Source organism: Pantherophis guttatus, chromosome 6 (assembly GCF_059756535.1).
Source record: "Pantherophis guttatus breed Tessera chromosome 6, ASM5975653v1, whole genome shotgun sequence".
In the NCBI taxonomy this organism is placed as follows: domain Eukaryota; kingdom Metazoa; phylum Chordata; class Lepidosauria; order Squamata; family Colubridae; genus Pantherophis; species Pantherophis guttatus.
Window position 1 is genome coordinate 45,736,482 of NC_142068.1, and position 22,719 is coordinate 45,759,200.

Below are 22,719 nucleotides of genomic sequence, written 5' to 3' on the forward strand. Positions count from 1 at the left end.
CCCCAAAATAAGACATCCCCTGATAATAAGCCCAATTGGGCTTTTGAGCGCATAGCAATAAGGCCAAGCGCTTATTTCAGGGTTCAAAAAAGAATAAGACAGGGTCTTTTTTTCAGGGAAACACGGTATTACTTCTAGAGCAGTGATAGGCAATTAGGAGCTCTCCAGCTTTGGGGAACTACAACTGAATGCTCACAATTGTTTACCATCACCAGAGTATGTGGGAAAGAGGTACCAGAAAAAACTCTGCAAATGAAATATTGACTGAGCAGTGTTGGGTTTTAGGGTTTAAATACTGCCTGTAATTTCATGAAGAGAAACAAAATAATACCGAGTCAAATTTAAGCAAATGCTGATGTTGTCCAATTTCTCCTAGCAATGGACATTTGAAAGAGTGCTTGGCAAACCAAAAGGAAGGAGTTTTCTTATTATCCAAGCCACAGGATGGCAGTAGTTGCTGACAGGAATTTTTTTTCATTCCTAGTGTCTCCCTTCTCCCTCTGCAAGTGCATGGTCTGTCAACTGAATGTTGATCCTTTGATTGCAACAGGAATTGACTGATCAGCTTCTTGCCTGAGCCTGATATTCAGGCTGAGAGAGTGACTAGCCCAAAGTCACCCAGCCAATAACTTGCATGCCTAAGGCAATACTAGAACTCACAGTTTCCTGGTTTCTAGCCTGGTGCCTTAACCACTAGACCAAACTAGCTCTCAGATGCTGATAGGAATTGTTGCCGAGGAAAAGAGAACTGGAGATAGGACTTTGCTGCCTGCAATGGCCAGATTAGAAAAGCAGTAGAATGAGGATGGAGACAGTAGGTGGTAAATGGAGGCAGGAGCTGTAAATATCCATCGGTGACGGTTGGTGGGAGATGAGAGAGCTATATTGTCCATGTGTGTGGCTTTTCCTGCGTATGTTCAGAACTGGAGCAGGAGTTAATTGGGAACTGTCACATGCTGGGTGCATGTGAGACCCTGCCAGCCAGACTGCAGCAACTCGCTGTACTCTGCCGCTTGGCTGCCTAGGGGATTCACCAGCCAATCACCTCCAAGAGAAATACAAAAGAGCCTCCTTGCTGCCAGCCTGGGGCTTGCTCAGCACCGCCTGGGCATGCACTAGTCTTGGGAATAGAGAGGGGATGGGCAAGGCTGGGGGAGGGGGGACTGCAGGAGGCAGGAAGTGCTTCCTACTGGGACAGGCTAAAGCTGCAGCAAACTGGAATTCCCCTTTACCATCCAGCTAGTTCTCTTGCAATCACTCAGATTGTTTTCTGTTGAAAGAAGCTGATTCTAAACAAACTCTCAGGTCCCTTCTCGACCTAACCATCTGTCTTTCATATTTGCGAAGAACTTTCCTAAACTGGCCTCCCCTCTCAAGAGTCATATCTGCAAAGATAAACTGACCTCTGAAAACCTATGCTGGAGCAGCTGGAAGAGGCAATTGCAGCAGAAAAAACGGCAAGAGATGAGAGAGACTAAAAACCCCTCCTTTCTCACTATTCTCAATTTCTTACCCTCCAAAGGAGCTTTGCTAGCTCAGGATTTAAATTTATATCTTGGTGGAGGTTGGAGGGCTAAGGAAGACATACAAGCAATAATGGGAAGCTAATTCAGTTTTGGGTTTAAAAATTTAGCATAACACTAGATACAATAAGAAGACCTTACAACTGCATGAGAACAAAACATTGTTCACATTCCACTACACTACAAGCTATTATTTTTATTATTATTTTATTTGTGATACAACAGTTGGTTCACATATGGCATAAAGCCATGCAATTAAACTGAGTGGGCAGCTTTCCCAGGATTGGAGGCTGCAATTTGCATCTCCAATCAACATGAAGGTCAAAGTTGATGTCACTGGTAAGGAAGGTGCCCCTTTTTAGCCTTGGGGAAATTAAGGGTAGGAATAGAGACAGGAATCACTGGGAGACAAATTGTTCCCACTCCTACATTAAAAAAACTTTCTTAGATGTTAGGGTATGGTCCAAATCACTGCTAGATTTTTGCAATTCCACTTTGGACTTTTTGGGAGGATACATGAGTGGAAATTGAAACAGTTTGCCTCCTAGTGGCTTTTTGTTCACATCTTTTTAAGAAATAAAAAAAAAATGTGCTGCTGAAATCAGCCATTTTGCCACCTCTATTTTCTTTATATTTTGTATTCTCTTTCACCTAATCCTTTCTGATTGTACTGTGTTTACATACTTTCTAAAACTGCCACTGCCACAAATTCTCCTTGTGCAATTATATTTTAGGGAAGCACATGAAATACCGTAATACAAGGTAAATCAGGTTTCCACTGCAATACCACTAAGCAATATAAGGTCTTGATTAAGATGTGCTAGTTATTTAGCTGATTAGAACAATGCAATTATAAGATTGAAAGCAGAATAAATTTAGGAGGTTTGACCCTTTCTGATCTGGGACCCTCATAGTAAACTTTAACATAGAGGTGAGAGGAAATCTCAACTTGCAGAATTGATTACAATAATATTCTAAATGATGTTCCTTCACCTACTATAATATTTTCAAATAGTTACTTGAATCCCAGATACGTATTGCATAACTTTGGTCACTACTGTATACAACTTTTTCATTGACTGAAATTTTTCATCATGCACAGTTAAAGAGAAAATAAGATTCTTGTTTTATGTCATTCTTTAGCTATTAGCAGTCTTAAGGATATAACCAGGAATTATACAGTAGTATATGTTTCTGTTTCTTTGCAAAATATGCTTTGAAGTCATAGTTCTATGAAGCATTTGTCATGCAATAATTCTAACTAAGGTGCTATCACAAACTCTATTGGTCCTGATTTCTAGGTAGGATATGCCAGACAACAAAATTTTAGTAATCAGTTACAGTAGGTATCTCACAAATGTATGGGGACACCATGGGGTATGTTTCATCTTAGCAAAATAAATTTTAAGATGCCAGAAAAATTAAGGAAATTTAGCTTTGTATGAGTAAAGAAACGGGGGGGATCTGAACTTGTTATAAAATCTAGAATTTAGTGCTGAGATGATACCCTGCTGTGAAACTGGAAGGTTACTTAACTCATCCTCTGGATTTTTTTAACAAATAACTTATGTAAAAGGCCATGTTTAAGCCATAATCATTATCTCTGCACTGCATAGATATTCTTTCATTCTAATAACTTTGACTATGAAATGCAAATAAAAATGGTCTACTTAACAGAAATGTATTGTCCTACACCAAAATATTATATAGAAATAAGAATAGTGAGAGTTTGTTTGTTTACTTGTTTGTTTATTTATTTATTTATTGATTGATTGATTGATTGATTGATTGGTTCGATTTATATGCCGCCCTTCTCCGGAGACTCAGGGCGGCTTGTTCCTCCTCTGTTTGTAACAGTTAAGTGCTCCAAAAAAGCAACAGTATTTCCCCCTTTTTCTAGCTGAATGATGAACAAGAAATTTCTTTTCAGCTGTTTACTCTGTGAGAAAGAGAATGCTATTCTAATATTGCCAGCCTACAAATAAGTTTCTAACAGATTTTAAAAACATTCTGTTAGCTGTGCCATTTTTCCATGAATGAATCTCAAATAGTGAAAGTTATGTTTCAGTGATGTTGGTGTCTCATGAAGGTATTTCTATGGACCTTTTCCATTTTGTGAGAATCATATACAGAAATAAAGTACACAACAGTCACACATTCACCTCCTGCTATGGGAAAATGTATATAGTGTTTCAATACATAGGGTAATATTGAGCATAGAAACTGTGTTGGCTTGAACTACAATTATTACATTAAGCAGTCCAGAACAGTCCAGAAGCAGTGATTCCCAGTAACTATAAAAGTATAATTCCATCTTTAGAATATTTCTTTGCTGGATTTTTCCACTTCACCTTAAAATATTTGGTATAGTAGTTGGTGGGAAAATGATCAGAATAGAGCTGGAAGAGACCTTGGAGGTCGTCTAGTTTAATCCTCTGCTCAAGCAGGAGACCCCATACAATTTGAGGCAAGTGGCTGTCCAGTCTCTTCTGAAATACCACCTGTGATGATGTACCCAAAACGTTTGGAGGCAAGCTGTTCCATCAGGAAATTTCTCTTCAGTTCTACAGGTTGGTTCTCTCCTTGATTAGTTTCCATCCATCCATCCTTTAAGGTGTTGGTTCTTATCTTTAAAGCCCTCCATGGCTTAGGGCCAGGGTACCTACGAGACTGCCTGCTGCTACCGATAACCTCCCACCGGCCAATATGCTCTCACAGAGAGGGCCTCCTCAGGTTACTATCGGTCAAGCAATGTCGGCTGGCGACCCCCAGGGGGAGAGCCTTCTCTGTGGGGGGCACCCGCCCAGTGGAATGAGCTACCTCCTGGAATACGACTGATCCCGGACCTCCGGACCTTCCATAAGGCCCTGAAGACTTATTTATTCCAGCAAGCCGGCCTAGCCTAAATGGTTTTTAATGGGATTTTTAAATTTTATAGACTTGGGGTTTTAAATTGGGTGGCTGATTGATTTAATCTCTTTTAATTATCTTAACTTTTGTATTGTATGTATTTTAATTTTGGCTGTTCACCACCCTGAGTCCCTTTGGGAGAAGGGCGGTATACAAATTAAATCAATCAATCAATCAATCAATCCATTGCTTCTTGTCCTGCCTTCAGGTGCTTTGAGGAATAGGTTAATTCCCCCTTCTTTGTGACAACCCCTTAGATATTGGAACATTATCATGCCACCCCTAGTCTATCTTTTCATTGAATTAGACACTCCCAATTCCTGCAACCGTTCTTCATATATTTTAGTCTCCAGTACCCTAATTATCTTTGTTCTTTTCTGCATGCTTTCTCAACATCTTTTTTATATCATGGTGACCAAAACTGGATGACCATACTTGGTATGATCCAAGTGTGGTCATACCAAGGCATTATAAGGTGGTACTATCATTTCATGTGATCTTGATTCCATTCCTCTGTTAATGCAGCCTAGAACTGCATTGACTTTTTTGGCAGCTGCAACACATTTCTGGCTCATATTTGATTCTCCACTAGGACTCCAAGGTCCCTCTCACAGTAATTACTATTGAACCAGGTACCACCTATTCTATACATATACATTTGGTTTTTCTTGTCTAAATATAGAATCTTACTTTTCTCACCACTGAATTTCATTTTGTTAGATAGAGCACATTGTTTGAGTCTGTCAAAATTCTTCTCTATCTTGAGCCTATTTTCTGGACTGTTGGCTATTCCTGCCAGCTTGGTGTCATTTGAAATTTGATGAGTATCCCTTCGTCTAAATGATTTATGAAGATATTGAAGAGCACTGGGAAAGAGGATTCTGGAATAAATGTGCTCCAATTCTTATGATTTGAGAGGCTGACTTGAGATTTCAAAAAATTGTCCTATAATGTTGATACAATATAGATCAGGACTCTCCAAACTTGGCAACTTTAAGACTTGTGGACTTCAACTCCCTGAATTCCACAACCAGACATGTCTGTTAAAGTTGCCAAGTTTGGTGATTCCTGATGTAGATATTAATAGTACTGTATATTGTATTGTCAATATAATGCTAGAAAAGTGACTCCTTATTTTAACAGTAACAGTTTAGTGACTGGATGAGAGATGTAAAGAGTTTAGCAATTTTTTTTTTTTTTTTAGTTTCCTTTTTAAAGCAAGAACAAATATTGGTCTCCTGTTTATACAGCATTGTATTGTTTGGATATTAACTTCATCTTATTATCTGATGGGATTTGGAAAATGGGCTAGTAGGATCATTTTCACAGACCTGACAATAGTGCAAACTGTGGGTTTTATATGTATGCATGTAATCTTGGGGAAAGAAAGAAATGGGGGAAATAATGGCAAGAAGGAAATCAAGCCTGCTCCTCATGTTTTTTTTTTTTGCATAAAATGACTTATAGGAAAGGTTCTTATCAGGCAGCTGCAGGAGAACTTGTGGTTTCCTTCAGTTGATGGGACATTGGGAGAGGTGAAATAGCTCCTTATTCATCTTCTTGGGAGAAAAAACTTAACTACTTGTTTATAGCTCATATGACACAGATACTTTATTGATTTATTTGATTTATATCCTGTTTATCATTCAGGAAGTTTATCATTCAGGAAGTAAAGGTGGACTACATAGTACTCTTTCCTCCTATTTTCCCCCACAACATTAACTCCATGAGGTAGGTTGGACTGAGAGTGTAACTGGCTCAAAGACACTCAGTGAGCCTCTGTGGCTGAAGATGGACTAGAATCTGGGTCTCCTTGCTCCAACACCAATGTATTATCCTGGTTTTCTAAAAGTCAGAAGATGGATGGGGACAAAGTTAGATCGTTTAAGGTGTCCTCAGTGAAACAAACTTTCTTCAAGTGAATTTGTTAATGAAAAGTGGCTTACATTTGGTATGCCATGGTAATGTTACTAGGAAAATAAGCAGTCTTCTGTATTCAGATGCTTTCTAGATAGGTTGAATGGCAATTCCTATAAAGTTAGGCCAACATGACTAGTGGCTATGAGTGCTAGTAATTATGAAGGTTCTTAGCAATAACAATTATGTGGGAGGCATCCAATATAGGAAAAAAATTAGGAGAACTGTCCACCACCTGCTGCCCAAAGGATGTATTGAGGGACTAATTTTATGTATCAGTATGCATTCCTTGGAAAATGACTACTGAACGTGGATAATATCTTGAAATCTAGATTCAAATGTGTATGCTTAGGAAACCAGTTACCTTTGCAATTATATAAAATAAAAATATGAAAAAGTAACTATGCAGAGCCTGCAGATTAAAAACATCTCAGAGCCCAGATGCACAAACATGTAGATTGAAGCACAGATCACAAATGTTCATACTCAGGAGATACAAATTGCTCTATTATTTGCAGAATGCCTAGTGTTTATGAATGCCTACATTTAGTATATAACATCCATATATTTGCACAAATACCCAAATGCAAATGTTTATTAACACATATACAATAGCTCAAACACATTCATTGCCCCATATCCTCCATTAGCTCTAGCATCTGGATTCCTAGGGGAATGTTGAATGCACTAGGAAGACAGTTTCTCCTGCCAGCTCTATCCCAGGAGAACAGTATAGTCCAATCCAGACTGGTTTACAGTCCCTTTTGGGATCCTGCCTAGTTAAATAGAGAGTTCCCTACTGAGTAGGTATTTTTTCTTTTTCTCCTGTTTAATCCCTCAGCCCTGTGTCCAAGTAAGAAGGAACACTTCGCAAGTTCTAATCTTAGTGCTGCAGATGCTGCTACTCCCTGTTGAGTTTGGTGTTGTTGTCTGATAACATTTTCTGCCTAACTTGGAATTCACAAACTGCCTGCCCTGTACAAGGGCTCTGCAACAGATACAAGCTCCTTACCAAAGAGTACCCATTGTGTTACAGGGATCTAGTTAAGATTTCCTGTTGTAAGCATACTACTATGTTTCACTTTCTCTTTTCATAGTAGAGTTAATTAGAAATGCAGCAAAAATTGATTAGTTGAAATGTTTGCCTTAGAAGTATTGCACATTATTCTCAGCAGAGAAACCATATCAGCTGAAAGTCTGAAACCCATTGTGATGTATCTTTAGAAAGTGACCCTAGAAAGCAATATAACAAGCAGCACAGATGGGGAGATTTTGGAATGGACATCACACAGCGCACCTGGCAAATTGCTGATGCCACCAGTTCTGCGTATATGCACACTATGTAACTTCTGTCATTATCCCATCAAACAATGATGGTACTTACATATACAGCACACAAAGGATTCTCCTGTCCAGCATCTACAAGCTACAAAGAAGCTTCCTGTCCAGCATCTACAACTATACAGACCAGTGGTTTTCCTTCACAGAGTGGGTGGATTAAGCTGAGCTACTACCATTACCACATATATCTCCTTGTAATTAGCTAACTGCTGTGGTCTTTTAGTTCTCAAATCATTACTCTATCTGGCAGCCTGTGATACTGTAGCAAGAGTAGCTACAATGTTCTATGATTATAGAAATAGCAACCTTGGTCATAGTTTTGCAGTTATTTGTGACTTTGTTGCCCTCCCCATGTTTTACCTTCACAGTTCCTCTTCTGAATTTGACTGATTTTCTTTCCTTTTCTGAGTTTTATCCCATGTATTGATTAAAAAAAAAAAACCTTCCTCCTTCAATCTGTGCAAAGATTATCAGTTGCCTTTTAACACAATGGGTTATTTTGGGGAAACAACTTGTTTTATACCAGCTTTTCCCAACCTAGCATCCTCTGTTTTTGAAAGAATTGCATCTGCCAGAATTCCTGCCAAACACTCATTTAAAGATAGCATCATCTACTTTAACCTTATCAGAATTTTACAATTCTATAGAGAAACTTATCTTGATAAGGAGTGGGTAGCATCTTTCCCTTCCCTCTGCTCTTATCAAAGGAAAATATTCCCAGTTTATTTACTCTTTTGTTAGTAGGATTAGTTTGTAATCTCCTGATCCTCCTAGTGGCCCTTTTTTTGATTTTGTTCTAACTTATCTGAAACTTTTAAAAATGTATACAGCTCTGAGTACAGTATTCAAATGAAGTATGCTGAATATAGAGTAACATTACAGTCTTACATCCCATGATTTGGAAGTTATATTTCTGCTAATGCAGCCAGAAATTGTGTTTCATAATGTTTATTTATTTAATAGATTTATACGACCAGGCATCTTAAACAACTTTGGAAAACTTACAATTATAAAATGAATAAATACATAAAGCATAAAGCATGAAAACAATAAAATAATAAACAAAAACTCTCTGCCATATCAATTTCCCTTGGGATGCCTCACAAAAAGCCTCAGTTCTCTCCTTCCATGTCTTCTACCCACACCATCCCAGAATCTCAGTAGAAAGCCAGCCCTTAATGGCCTTCTGAAAGGTAGAAGGGCAGGGACCAGTCGTGAAATTCAGCCGGATCTATCCGGATCGCCCGATGTGGTGGCATCAGCAGTGGAAGGCTCTGCCCACCTGCCCGGACATCATCACATCCTGTTTTTGACCCTCTGTGCATGTGCAGAAGGCTCTGCACATATGTGGAGGAGGCGCGCGTGAGCGCATTCACATTTGCTATCCATTAGCGAAGGTAAGTGAATTTCACCCCTGTTAGGGACCTCTCAAATTGCTTCCACAATAGAGGCAGCCACGGAAAAGATACACTTCTAAGGTTCTGCTAGATGGCAAGATTTCAGGGAGGGGACCTGGAGCATGCCCATCCTATTTGATTTAGTGGGACAGGTGAATATTCTTAGGCAGTCCTACAAATAACCAGGTCCTGTGTCAGGTAGGGCATTAAAAGTGATAACCAGCACCTTGAATTGCCCCCAGAAGAAAACTGGAAGCCAATGTAGTTCATGCAACAAAGGTGTAACATGGATAGGTAACCAATACTGTATCTGCTGCTGTGTTCTGCACCAGTTGTAACTTCTGAGTAGCCTTCAAGGGCAGCACCATGTAAAGTGCATTGCAATAATCCAGCCTGAAGGTGACTAAATTGTGACTGATTGTGAGCAAGGCTTCCTGGCTAGGAAAGAGCACAACTGGTGCACAAGATGAATCCCTAGCCTTGACTGCTACCTGCTCATCAAGTAGGAGCCCTGAGTCCAGAAGGACCAAACCTTTCAGACTTGCAAGTTCTGTTAACATAGACTTATAGTAAAATAGAATTAGTCCATCTTGTTGTGTTTCCTGACTAATTTACCTGGAAGGGCTGACAACAGTTTTGCAAATCTGAAAGTACAAACTTTCTGACACCACTTTTAACTGCTTGATCTATTAGGGTGGATTCTTAAGTTTCTTTTTCAGGCAATTAAACTTCTGGGAGCTCCTGCCTCTCTTTCTGATTGTTTCCTAGGCAGCATCTGTATGCATTTCACAGCTCCCTGTACTGATGTGCTTTTATAATTAATATGTTGAAGTTGGACTTGGGAGACCCAGCTTCCAAGTCCAAACTTGATCAGAGCTCACAGGGTGATTTTGGGGTGAGTCATTGTCTTGGCTCAATCTATTTCACAGGAATGTTATGAAGATAAAATTAGAGAGGAATCCTTTTCCCTTCCAAGGCTACCTTGAGTTTTCAGAGAAAAGGTGGGATATAAATATAATAAAGAAAGAAAGAAAGAAAGAAAGAAAGAAAGAAAGAAAGAAAGAAAGAAAGAAAGAAAGAAAGAAAGAAAATAAATAAGTTAAATTCAGCAAAGCACAGAAATTGCAAAGACCTATTTTATAATATCTTCTAAAACTAGTTGATAGCTATTAATGACTGTCAATTTAAATGTGACATGAAATCTCAGAATTCAAGAGCAGATTTTAATTAGTAACTTCAAGGAGCAAAGAAATAAAAACTAAGACTTCCACGTCTTTAGATGGGACATGGTTTGGCACTTGTTGCTTGGCCATTCTGGTGGTTTAAAAAAATATAGAGAGTATACAAAATAATCAAAATCACATAATAATATTGAGGCTGGATGTTTTGTTGTCTTATTCAATTTTGAGAAAAGATAGTTCTGACATTTTGCTTTAGAAAACAGACAGAAGAGATCAGAACTACTTCAGTCCCTTTAGTAAAGCATGCCCTCCATAACAATACAAATGTTTGGGTAAATTCACCTGGAGATAAAGCTGTTTGTGAATATGATCCTTCACTGAGCCCCTGCTTAAAAAAAATAAAAGAAAAAAATAAACCGTATGTTCTCTTGTGGCAATGGCAATCAAATTTGCAGCATCTGCAGCATGAGTTCCTGGAATCTTGAGAATTTCAGAACAGACAAGGCCTGGTGCAAAAGTTTCCTGGAAACTTCATTGAGTAAAGAGAGCACACTGTGAGCAAATCAGAATCTTTGGCTCCAGAACTTGCTCTGGAGGAGGAAAACCAGGGGTTCAGTTCAGAAGGTCTGAAGAAAACACTTAACTTTCTGAAACAAGTGACAGGAAGCACCTGCTCAGCAGTGGCCTCTACACCTGCAGAGTTTACCCTGCTTCCAATTTATTCTAGTAAGTCACAGAGCAGACCTGCCTGTTTCACTGATGGTAATGTTCTCCCTCATGCACAAACAGAACGATAAGAAATGCCGGATAGCAAGGGTAAGGATTTGCTATCAGATTGGTGCTTTGTTTTGGTGTTTTCTGTAGAAATTAGGTTCCAGAAAATATTGACCTTGCATTCCCAATGCCTTCAAGCTTGAATTCTGTGCACGTGGTTTGCAAATTTAATATAATTTTTCTGCAGTCTTCATATTTCCCAATGTATTGTAACCATTGCTGTTCCAATCTTAGCAAGTGGAGGGAGGCACCTGCAAAAAAGGCCTGAGTTTCTGAACAGCTGTGTCTCTTATAATAAGAGGAAATGCTGCTTGTCTGAGAGTGGCATCCACTGCCACGTGGTTGGATCAATGGCCATAAAGCTGTGTCCATGTGATTTATGTCTCCCAGAGCAGCAGTGCTAGCTGCACAGTGTGCAGTAAAAAGCCTGATGAACCAGGATATACAATAGAACTGAAAAGAAAGCTGCAGGTATAAAAGGGGGTGGGCTGGGGAAGATGGTACTGTAGGATTTCTAAATACAGGGTTTGGGGGAAGAATACATCAATGCCTCCTGCTGGGGACTAAATGGGACTTTTGCCAGCTGCATCCCAATCCATCTCAGCATTCATCCAGTGCATCTTAAATTATTAACTTGACCATGGGCATGGCCAGAATCAGCTGGAGTTGCTGCATCTCAGTGGGTCTGCACCTAAGTTACATAGCTTCAAGACTGCTGTATATCTAGGATGCCTTCACAATGCTTTCCTCAGTTTGCTAACTGGTTGTTTTAGGTTCTGACTTTCAGAATTCTCAACCAGAATGGCTTTATTTTTGTAGGCTTAAAATACAAGGAGTTGAAAACAGCCATCTGGAGGGCACCCTATTGAAGAAAGGATAGAGAGTAAGATCTATGCTGGTGCTTATACAGTACATATTCTCTTTTACACAATGCCAAATTAACATGAATCACTATACTTCTAGTTCTAATAGCCAGAGAAGCTATTTGTTTCATTTATTTCCTAGAAACATGTATACACATGCACATGTGCACATATACAAATACATTTGTATACAATATATTGCAACACTATTTCATGTGGCATCTAGGGTGGAATTGACTCTTGATTCATCCCATCTCTGCCACAAAACCATTGATCAGAAAAACTCAAGCTCATTTCTATTGGTGTAAAATATTAATGTTTCACAGGGTTATTTTCATAGCAAATTCAATAAAACCTATCACATAGTTTGCAAATTAAAAATGCCATAGTAACTACCATGTTTCCCTGAAAGTAAGACCCTGTCTTATATTTTTTGAACCCTGAAATTAGCGCTTGGCCTTATTGCCATGCACTCTAGCATTGGAGGTATTGTAATTTGTTTTAATATTTCATTTTATAGTAATCAGTTCTAGAAACTCAACTTTGGTGTTTAGGTTAACTTGGATATGCTTCTCAGTATGATAGCAACATAAATGTGGAAAGGAGAGAGAAAGGGTATTTTTTGTAGCATTCTGCAATATATACAATATCAGGATATTTTTTGTAGCATTCTGCAATATATACAGTATCAAATTTCTAATATCTACATCAAAGAACTGTAAATGTTCACTTTAATTAGGAAGCATGGATTTTGAAAAGATACTAGATTAAGAAATACTCATCATCAATACCTCTATGCTGACAGGTATTTCGTTTTCCTTAATTATCTCATTGGCACTTATCACTATGGAAAATTAGAAGGTCTCCAGCTAGTTCATGAGGGAAGAAGGATTTTCTTCAGAAAGGTTATTGTAAAGGTTTGTATTGTCATTAGTGAATTTTAGGTTTATCTGAAAAACTGGATTGTAACTAGTCCTTTTGAGTTTTCCATGGCTATTCAGCATTCTGTCACAAAGTGTGCCGCTCAGCATTTGGGGAATAATGACTCATGTCTCTGCTATCATAGTGAACCATAATTGGACCAACATACTTCCCAGTCATCATCACTGCAGCCATAGCAGCTGGTTATGCCAAATGACAGATCCACCATCTCTTTGTTGCTGCCAGAAGGAACAGTTTACCCTGTTGCTATACATCTACTTGTAACAAGTATTTTCTGCAAACCCAAATTGGTAAAAAGACTGTTGCTAGCCTTTTAAATTTGGGTCAGCTTAACTTTAGTTTTTTTTTTTTTTAAATACACTGTTTTGCATTTCATTTAGTAGCATAGGAGCAACTGGAGGAATGTGTAAATACTGCCTTTGTTTACTATGCTAAAATTCTGTGTTGCACTTGAACTGAGAATGTTGGGTTTGGGGGGGGGGGTTTGCAAAAAAAAAAGGATTCAACAGTCATTAAGCAACATAATTTGATTAATTTGCCTAAGATGGTGGATTTTCACAACATGCTAAGCTAAAAAATTGTTAGTTTGTGGCTCAGTGTACTTTGCAAATCCAGGGAAATAGCTTAACAAACAATGATTATATGAGTTAGCATGTTGTATGAATTTAGTTGGTGTCTGAGGTTGAGAGGATCAGATTTTTAAAATGAATACAGACGGGATAGATATTTGAATGCAATGTTTTAGATTTTCCTTAGGGTTGATGTGCTTTTGGGAGGTGCAGTGCAGAGACTGTAGAGCACGGGTGTCAAACTCGATTGTATTACATGACATATTATCGTGACATTTTTGCCTTTGCGGAGCCGGGGGTGGGTGTGTCCTTGTGTGATGCATCTGGCCCATGGCCCACCAGTTTGCCACCCCTGCTGTAGAGTCTGCAGGATAATGACACAAAGTAGGTAGTCTACAGTATGTTTTCATATTTTATCTTTTTTTTCACATATGCGGATGTTTTGAATGATATGTTTTATTTTAAAAAATAAGTGAAAGCTGTTCTGGGGATTTATACAATTGTTTCATTATCTCTCCAAAATAAATGACACTAACTTTTGGCACTATACCAGAAAAATCTGATTCATACTTGGAGAGGACTCCAGAAGGAGGCAGAAAAATGGAATTTTCCTCTTCTTAAACTGATGCATCTGAGACTGGTACTTGTCATGGAATATTAACCTAGACACCCAACCAAGTAGGACTATTTTTATATATTAAGGCATTTTTATATATTACAGATCCAAATTTGGTGATTACTCATTGAAACCAACTGAGTCTTGGAAAATTTTGTGATCTGAGTTCTGAAGCTTAGTTCTGATAATTAGAACCATGCTTGTTGTTCTATTGTTCCAAAGCGTAGTCTTATTTGTTCCAATGGTAGTTTGACATGTAGTGCTCTGGCCAAATTATGTTTGTGTGTATGATATAGTATTTCAGAACAGAAACTCCAAGCTCCAAATCCTTTCATGGAAAAGAAAACAAACATGCAGGCCTTTAGTTTTAATCAAATGCAATTGCTCAGAATACATGGAGTAAATTTTCCAGCAGCACTATGTTTTCTTCTTTTGTTTTGTTGTTTTTTGAGCTAGCATTTAAAACAGCACGTTTGCTAACTTCTAAACCGAGCAGTGGATGAGAATATGATAACTGTTTGGTCTCCATTACATTGAACTAATTAAGGACTTGTTGCTGTCCATAGTTTAAAGATTTGCCTCATAGGTATACTTTGGGAGTGGGTGGGCAGCAAGGACAAATGATAAAACTTACATCACATTGCTGCTATTCAAACCATATGATTTGTGTCTAGACAGTTGGATAAAAAGATGGGCCTTTTGTTTTCAAATCACTACATGTTACATCTTTTCATTTACTGTTTCCTAATTTGCATTGGATGCCTGTGGTTTGTTTTATTATAGTAAACCTAGAAATACATTAATTTTTTTTAAAAAGTTCACAATATTTTAAAACAGATGCAAATCTGTGGGGTCCTTGATGCTTTCTGAACTTGGTTGTTTTCTTACAGGTCTTTCATTACCAAACTAAGTAACAGCATCAGTGCTAGAAAGGAGTGGAGTTTGCACTTATTGTATATACTAATGGCTTGCCCTGTCACTGTTGGTGGAAGTTGTTTTGGTGGTTCCTTGGTTAGGCTGTTGTTTACTATTAGATTGTTTGTTTGAGTTAGTGGTTTCTTGTTTACTAGATTGTTTTTGATTGTTGCTCTCCAAGATTAAGACTAGATCACCAATCAAGAAGTAAACAATATCATAACCTACAAGTTTATGTGTTCTCATCTTGCCTTAATGTCTTCAGGATATTTAACAGGAAAAAGTAATCCATCTATGCTCACATACATAAATATATATGCAGGTTGACGTATGTCCACAACTGAGCCTAAAGTTTCAGTTGCAGTTGTTAAGTGAGTTGTGCCTCATTTTACAACCTTTTTTGCCACAGTTGTTAAGTGAATCACTGCAGTTATTAAGTGAATCACACTGTTGCTTATTGACAGTGGCCCTATCTTGTTGGCATCTATATTAAATATAAAAATTCAAAAGCAGAAGCTTTAACCATTGTAGTAATCCCATATTTCATCTGTTGTATTTCTGCATCATTACAGGTTGAATAGGAAATCTACAAATTGTAGTCTAAAAATAATCTGAGGACACCATATTGGGAAAGGCAGTTGTTGGCGTCTCCTATTAGTGATATGTATGAAAATTGGCAACTCAACTTCTAGTTCTAAAAGTCAACTGCAAAGTTGAGTCTAGAACAGGGCAAACCCTACCACTAAATAGCATACAGCAATAATCTCAGGATACATATCAGATTTGGTGGAAATAGCAGGGATCTTATCTGTTGAGGTAGTTTCTTCTATATTCCTTGCCCTTTATTGGAAGGCAGAGCTATATAAGCTATATAAGACCTCATATTTAAGAATTAGCTTTCTATTTTAATATTGGTAATGACCATACTAATTTCAACCAGGCTTTCATTATACACTGCTCAAAAAAATAAAGGGAACACAAGCAGAAGATATCCGAGATCTGAATGAATGAAATAGCCTTATTAAATATTTTGTTTGTTACATACAGTAGTTTTGTGTTCCCTTTAGTTGTTTGAGCAGTGTATAAACTACTGTATGTAAAGAACAAAGTATTTAATAAGGCTATTTCATTCATTCAGATCTCGGATGTCTTCTGCTTGTGTTCCCTTTATTTTTTTGAGCAGTATATTTACTTAGAAGTAATTCCCATTAAATTCAGACAGATTTGCTTGCTAGTACCTATTCTTCTGATTGCGGTGGGGTTTTTTTCCTAGTACAAATGTGGCCTTGAACAAATACATCTCACTCTTCCACACCCTTGTAACTGAGGCAATACTGGCTTTATTTCATGCAGATATATAAGAGAGCACCCAGATATGACAAAGTTCTGTTTCCTTCCTCCCATTTTCAGACTCCCAAAATATAACACGCACTCTGAAGCTTTCCCATCCTTCTTGGATCACGGTTTTTTGGGGGTGGGGAAGAGAGGGAACAGCCCGAGAGTTTCTTCCAAGGTTGGGGGGGGGGCTCTTCTAGTTGCGAGATCTGTTTTGCAAGGCAGCTGTGCGTACTTTTACAACAGGAAGCTTTTTCCTTTTCAAGGGCTGGCATCAGCTCCTGCCCTTGCCTTCTCTCCTCTGGTCTTTCCGCTGCGTTGTCTCCCTTCCGCCTTGGGGATTTACCTCCTCTTTCTGCCGGACTCTGCCTCTCCCTTTTGTTTTTCTCTCAGCCTTGGCATAGCAGATCCCTCCCTCGTTCCCGCGATCAGAGCAGCTCCTGGAGCGGGGGAGAGAAATGGGAGGAGGGAAGAAGGTCCCCCTCCTTGGATAGCTTCTGGGCCTCTTTCTGAGAGGCACTGGGAGGTGTGTGTGTTTGTGTGCGCGTGTACGCGAGAGCGAGCGACTGTGCAATAGCAGGAGCCTCCTCCATACCCCAACAGAGGGCCTGAGACAGCAGCAGCAGCAGCAGCAGCCATTGTTCAGGGAAAACCTGGCAAACAAAGGACGGGCTTCCTCCTTTCCACCGAAGCCTTCCTGTTTCCTCCGGCTGCCATTCGCACAGCTAGGCCTCTCGGCGGCCCCCTCGCTCCGCTCCTGCCTCGTCCGGTTGCAACTCGGCTTTTCTCTGTTATTATTTTCATTTTGAACTTTTCTCTCCCCCCCCCCTCCCCATGGCTGGGTTGGAGTAAGGCGCCCGCGGAACAGAGATGTTCTGAGTTTCCGTCCTGCGTTCTCCCACCTTTTCCCTGCCCCACCACATCTGCACCGCTCCGGCAGTTCTCCTCAGGTAAGCCTCTGGGTTGGGATGGATGCGGAGTCCCAGGGTGCTTGGAATTGGTCGGTGGTGGCGGAGGCACTTTCCAGTGGCTTCTCCCCAGCAAATGGATCTCTTGCTGCTGTAGTAGTTGGTGCCAGATCCATGTGAGGATTTGTAACTAGCTATGCAAGAGAGAAAGGCAAAAGAGGCTTCAAGCCAATGCTGGAAGATTTTGGATTAATGGGTTTGGATTGGATATAGATATATGTGTGTGATCTGTGTGTGTGTTTATCTTTGTGTTTGTGTGTGAAAGTGATCTTTGGGTAAAGAACTTGCTATTTCCCACCTTATGCATTTTAGTTTCCTTTCATCCTCTTGAATTGATGGGTAGAGATGCAAGTTCTGCTCTCAGAAGATAGTTGTAAATTGGATTGTGGAGAGGGAAGTGAAATACAGGAAGTGCAGAGAATATAACTTTGTACGGGGAGGCTTTTGGATGTGGGTACTCTGTTTTGGAGGAATGGGACTGGAAAACCAGGAACATATTTTAGAAGTTCCCAATCGAGGTGTGCAGTTCATCAGGGGGCTGAATGAAATGGCTGGCCAATAGACAACGAGGTAGGGTTTGACTCTGCAACTTCTAGAGATCTTGATGACTTTCAAACAGGAAAGGCAGGTTCCTGGTATCCTAAAAAGAAATCCACCTCAGAAGTGTGCAGTATAGAAATCACAAAGTGTAATGAGTAGCACTGTTTGTCTGGAGAGAGCTCCAGTTCATGTTGTCAATCTATTCTTGCAACCATTTCTATAAGTCTCAGACCCTTTCCCCTCACTTCTCTCTTGTTTTTTTCCCCCTTGTAAATAAGCCCCCTGTACTTGGCTGAGGTTGCAGGTTTTTCCAGTTCCCAGACTATTTCACTCAAGTAGAAGAACAGGATTGGTTGGTGATAAAATGGAGTTTGTAACTTAAATAAGTGTGTGTTGGCATTGCTGCCAGATTATACAGAGGGGCCTTCTTAACCAAGCCTCATGCTTTGCTGAATTTGCTACACCATTTCTAGATTTGAAGCAAATGGCCCCATATTTTTATGCTTTTAATATATGCAGCCCTTGGGGAAAATAATGAAGAGCATTGTCAGCAATTCTGTTTAATATCCTTGAATCTGAACATAGTTTTTACACTGAAGAAATTGCTTAATGGGTGAAATGTATATTGAGTATGGTTGGAAGGCAGTTCCTTGTGTCTTGATTTATTCATTTAGAGAAACCTTGTCATATTAGAAACATGCTTGCCTGGAGATTATTATATATTAACTAATTTTGAACATTAGAGACTACTGGTTACTCAGGCCATGGTCCTGAATATTGATATAGTATTAAAATGAGATTTACAATGATAGTATTATCAAGGGTTAAATAAAAGTCGCATATTGAATTGATAGTAGTATTCAAGTTATAATCTAGATGGCCTTGGGGCTGACATAATATTGCTAACCTTTATTGTCGTATGTATGGTGCTTGCACTAAACTTTGAAATAATATGGAATCTGCATATCCATATTTTATCTAAAAGAAGCCTAGATGCTGAACCCCAATAGTTTACTTGTGCATAAGCAAAAACAGAACTGTTTCTACTCTAGCACTATTACATGTTCCTTGCAAATCTTCTGGCAGTTAGGAGAAAAGATAATTTAAACAAATAGGATTTAAGACAGAGGTCTTCAAAGTTGGCCGCTTTAAGACTTGTGGACTTCAACTGTCAGAATTCTCCAGCCAGCTATGCTATGCTGGCTGGAGAATTCTGGGAGTTGAAGTCCACAAGTCTTAAAGCTGCCAAGTTTGGGGACCCCTGATTTAAGACATGGCAGAGTGGAATGAAATTTCTGCATGCCTTTCAGCTTGATGTTAAGGAAACAGCAAGAAGGCTGATAGATGAATTTGCAAAATCCTTAGACCTTACATACAATACATACTCATTATGAAAAATTGGGGAATACATATTTTTAGACGATTTGGTGACTTGTTCCAATTACCTAAGTCCTTTTCTCATAGAAACTGTTAGACTCACTATATGGTGATAGATGCAGTGTTGGAAAGCAATAATATCTCAGAGATAGGGTGTCAGTATTCATTCTAATGCAGAGTCAACATTGGGCCCAGCAGAGTGTTGTAATAGGTCAATAAAAGTCAGTTTGGTGTTTGGCAAAGTATGGTGTCCACTACATAATATTAGAACTTTGGGATCATCCAGTGAAACTGAATTGGGAGAAATTCTAGTCAAATGAAGGAAGTACTGCTTCAAACAGCACATGATTGAAGTAGAATTTGCTATTACAAGATGTAAGGCATAGCTTCTCATAAAAAGTTTGGTAAGCTACCTACCTAGTATGAGAGATAGAGATTTTATTTTCAGTACTAGAAAGATTGAAATGGGGATAATGTTGTTGGCAGCATGTTCTATTTGTGGGCTCTTTCAGAGCATTTTGTGAAGATAGAATGCTGGGCTACATAAATCTTTGATTTGATTCAGAGTGATTTTTATTTATTTTTAGGTAGGGCAACAATATTTAACTCCTTTATATGGGGGAATCATTTCTAGTTGTTGTCCTACTTACTTACTGCTACTTAATTCTTTCAAATTATTAGGTAAATATATTTAGGAAAAGAAACAGAGACATGCATTATTGTATATAATTTCTTTTCTAGAGGTAACAGTGCAGGAGCTGACAGTGTCTTTATTGATAAATCTAGCCCTTTGGCTGATGTTAAAGAGTCAAGATTGTAAAGATAAGAGAGGTGGAAGGAGGGAAGAAGAAATGTAATACATTTTAAGGTTGGAAATATTTTTCATTGTTTAAAGGTAAGAATCATAGGTTAGGCTTCTTATTTCTAAGCTTTATTGCAGATGATAATTACAAGTTGTTTCAGCATCTCCTTACAATGAAAACATATCCTTTATTTGAGTGTTGGTGGAGAATGAAGTTGAGTTTGTTAACATCATTACAGTGGTCCTTTGGAGATTTAGTAGAAATAAATCTTGTGGTATTCAGTCCAACATTGGCTGCAACTTTAAGCGTAGTTATAAGGCATTACATTTTTGCACAGAAACTTAGGATAAAAACTTTAGGACATCACAACAGGTAATAAGAATATTTAAAATGGAACGTATTATTTAGAGGAAGGTTAGACTGTAGTTTGATTTGATCTTGATTCAGATGTGAATTCAGATTTTGTCTCTGTATACCCATATACAGACCTGTATATAGCCTGTATATAGAGCCTTGGTGGTGCAGCGGACTAAGTGCTGTTATGTAGCATTTAGCTGCCAGCTGCCTGCAATTAGTGCGAGTTCAAATCTCACCAGGCTCAAGGTTGACTCAGCCTTCCATCCTTCCGAGGTAGGTAAATTGAGGACCCGGATTGTGGAGGCAATAAGCTGATTTTGTAGAAACACCGCTTATGGGGGGGCCAAAAGCCCTAATAAGCAGGTATATACAAAAGAATGAAGGCTATTGCTATAAGTGCATTGTAAGCCGCCCTGAGTCTTCAGAGGAGGGCGGCATATAAATTGAACTAATAAATAAATCTATATAAATAAAAATGTAAATGTCCGTTTGTACATAACCGCACATCTCCGAAAGTTCTTCACCGATTGCTTTCAAATTTTGACGCAACATTGCATTTGACTACAGGCGTGTTTCTATATACCTATATTATATACATGTCACACCTGTGACAGGTAAAAACATGAAAAACATTGGAAAACATTGAAAGACATTGACAAACATTGAAAAACAGCGCCATCTGCTGTTGACGTAAAACCAACATTGCAGCCTCCCAGCCCTGAGTATGCTCAACAGATTTCTGCTCCTTATATTTAGACTCTCCATATTGCTTCCAAGAAACTGCACATTTGGAAGGCAGAGACACCCGAGGGCCATATCCTGCCACCAGGCTCGGCAGGTAAGCAGCTGGCTCCCCGCCAGGAAGCCCTCGCAGCCGGCGCTTCTAGGGCTGGGCGGGGCCTGCCCGAGCCTGGCTCTGATCTCCCCCTCCCCCGGCCACCCCTCGAACTATCCTCACCCGCTGCTGCTGCCCATCCCCCTCGCCAGCTGCTCTCGGGGCTCCCTCCAAAAAACACCTGGCAACGAGGCTGCCTGGGTCCGCCGAGCGGGAACCCTCCATCCCTCGTCTGGCCCAAATCGTGCCTGGCCCAGCGCTAACACGGGCCCCGAGGTCAGAAAGACCAGCCGCTAACCGGTGCTATGCGAATCTGGTCGGTGAGCGTGAGATGGAGGCAACTGGAGCCTTGGGGCTGCCTTTGACCAGCACCTCCTTTGATTCCCAGGTGGGCGCTCTGGCAGTTCACGGAGCCTACACGAAAATTTCGGCCTCTGGCAGAAAAGAGGCTCCGGGGAGGCTTCGGGGGGTGGAAACGGGCAGGAGGGAGGATGGGCGGCCCTTCTTCGTTTTGCCTGGAAGAGCGGGGTATTTAATCATTCCCCTGCCCTTGGCAGGCAGGGGAGGAGAACTGCGCAGCAGGGTCCAGTGGGGTATGCGTGACTCCTGGCTTTGCCGCTTTCTTCCTTCGGGCGGGAAGTCCCAAACCAGCCTCGAACCCCCGCCACACCCCCTCCCTCCCTCCCTTTCCTTCCCTGCCCTGCCCTGCCATGCGTCTCCCCGATGAGCCTCCAAAGAACATCTGTGTAGGGAGGACGGAGGGGCCCCCCGAGTTTCTGCTGTGGTGTGGAGAGCTGCGAAGGCCTGGCCTGAAAAGGTAAGGGCGGTGGCGGGGGATGCAGAAGAGGCCAGGCCAGAGACAGAGATAAACAGAGAGAGAGGGAGAGAGAGACATAGAGAAATACAGAGAGACGGGGGAGAGAGAAACATACAGAGATACAGAGAGAGAGGGTGGGAGAGAGAGAGACAGAGAGATGCAGAGAGAGGGGGGAGAGAGACATAGAGATAGAGAGGGGGAGAGAGAGACATGGGGGAGAGAGAGACAGAGAGATACAGAGGGGGGAGAAAGAGAGAGGGGGGAGAGAGACAGAGATACAGAGAGGGGGAGAGAGAGACACATAGAGAGATACAGAGGGGGGGAGAGAGAGACACAGAGAGAGATACAAAGAGAGAGGGGGAGACAGGGAGGATTTTGTGGTTCCCATTATTTTTTAGCAACCGGTTCTCTGTCCTAATCACCAGCTGGGTAGGTGTGGCTTGGGGGCTGTCATGTGACTGATGAAAGTGAGTGACGTCGAGTTGGCCATGCCCACCAAATATTCGTGGAGACTTTGGAACTTCAGCCTCGCTCTTATAGCCCAGCGGAAGCACCAGACTGGGCCACAGCAACGCGTGGCCGGGTACAGCTAGTAATAAATAAATATGGTATATATTTTGTCTCTGTATAGACAAGAAACAATGGATGGAAACTAATTAAGGAGAGAAGCAACCTGGAATTAAGGCGAAACTTCCTAACAGTGAGAACAATTAACTAGTGGAACAACCTTTTTGACATG

At 40.2% G+C, this 22,719-nt stretch overlaps 1 protein-coding gene across 8 annotated transcripts in view; it reads left to right on the forward strand.

The window, feature by feature from the left end:
- Window positions 1-22,719, forward strand: part of LDB1 (LIM domain binding 1) — a 60,961-nt gene that overhangs the window by 5,997 nt on the left and 32,245 nt on the right. For 3 of the 8 annotated variants that reach the window (XM_034439901.3, XM_087872813.1, XM_087872815.1), the window contains exon 1: window positions 16,482-17,233. The exons of 4 other annotated variants lie outside the window; for them this stretch is intronic. The gene's annotated coding sequence lies outside the window, so the exon portion shown is untranslated. Of the gene's footprint in view, window positions 1-16,450; window positions 17,234-22,719 lie in introns of those variants that run through there. One more of the 8 variants, XM_087872814.1, reaches the window with a different exon arrangement.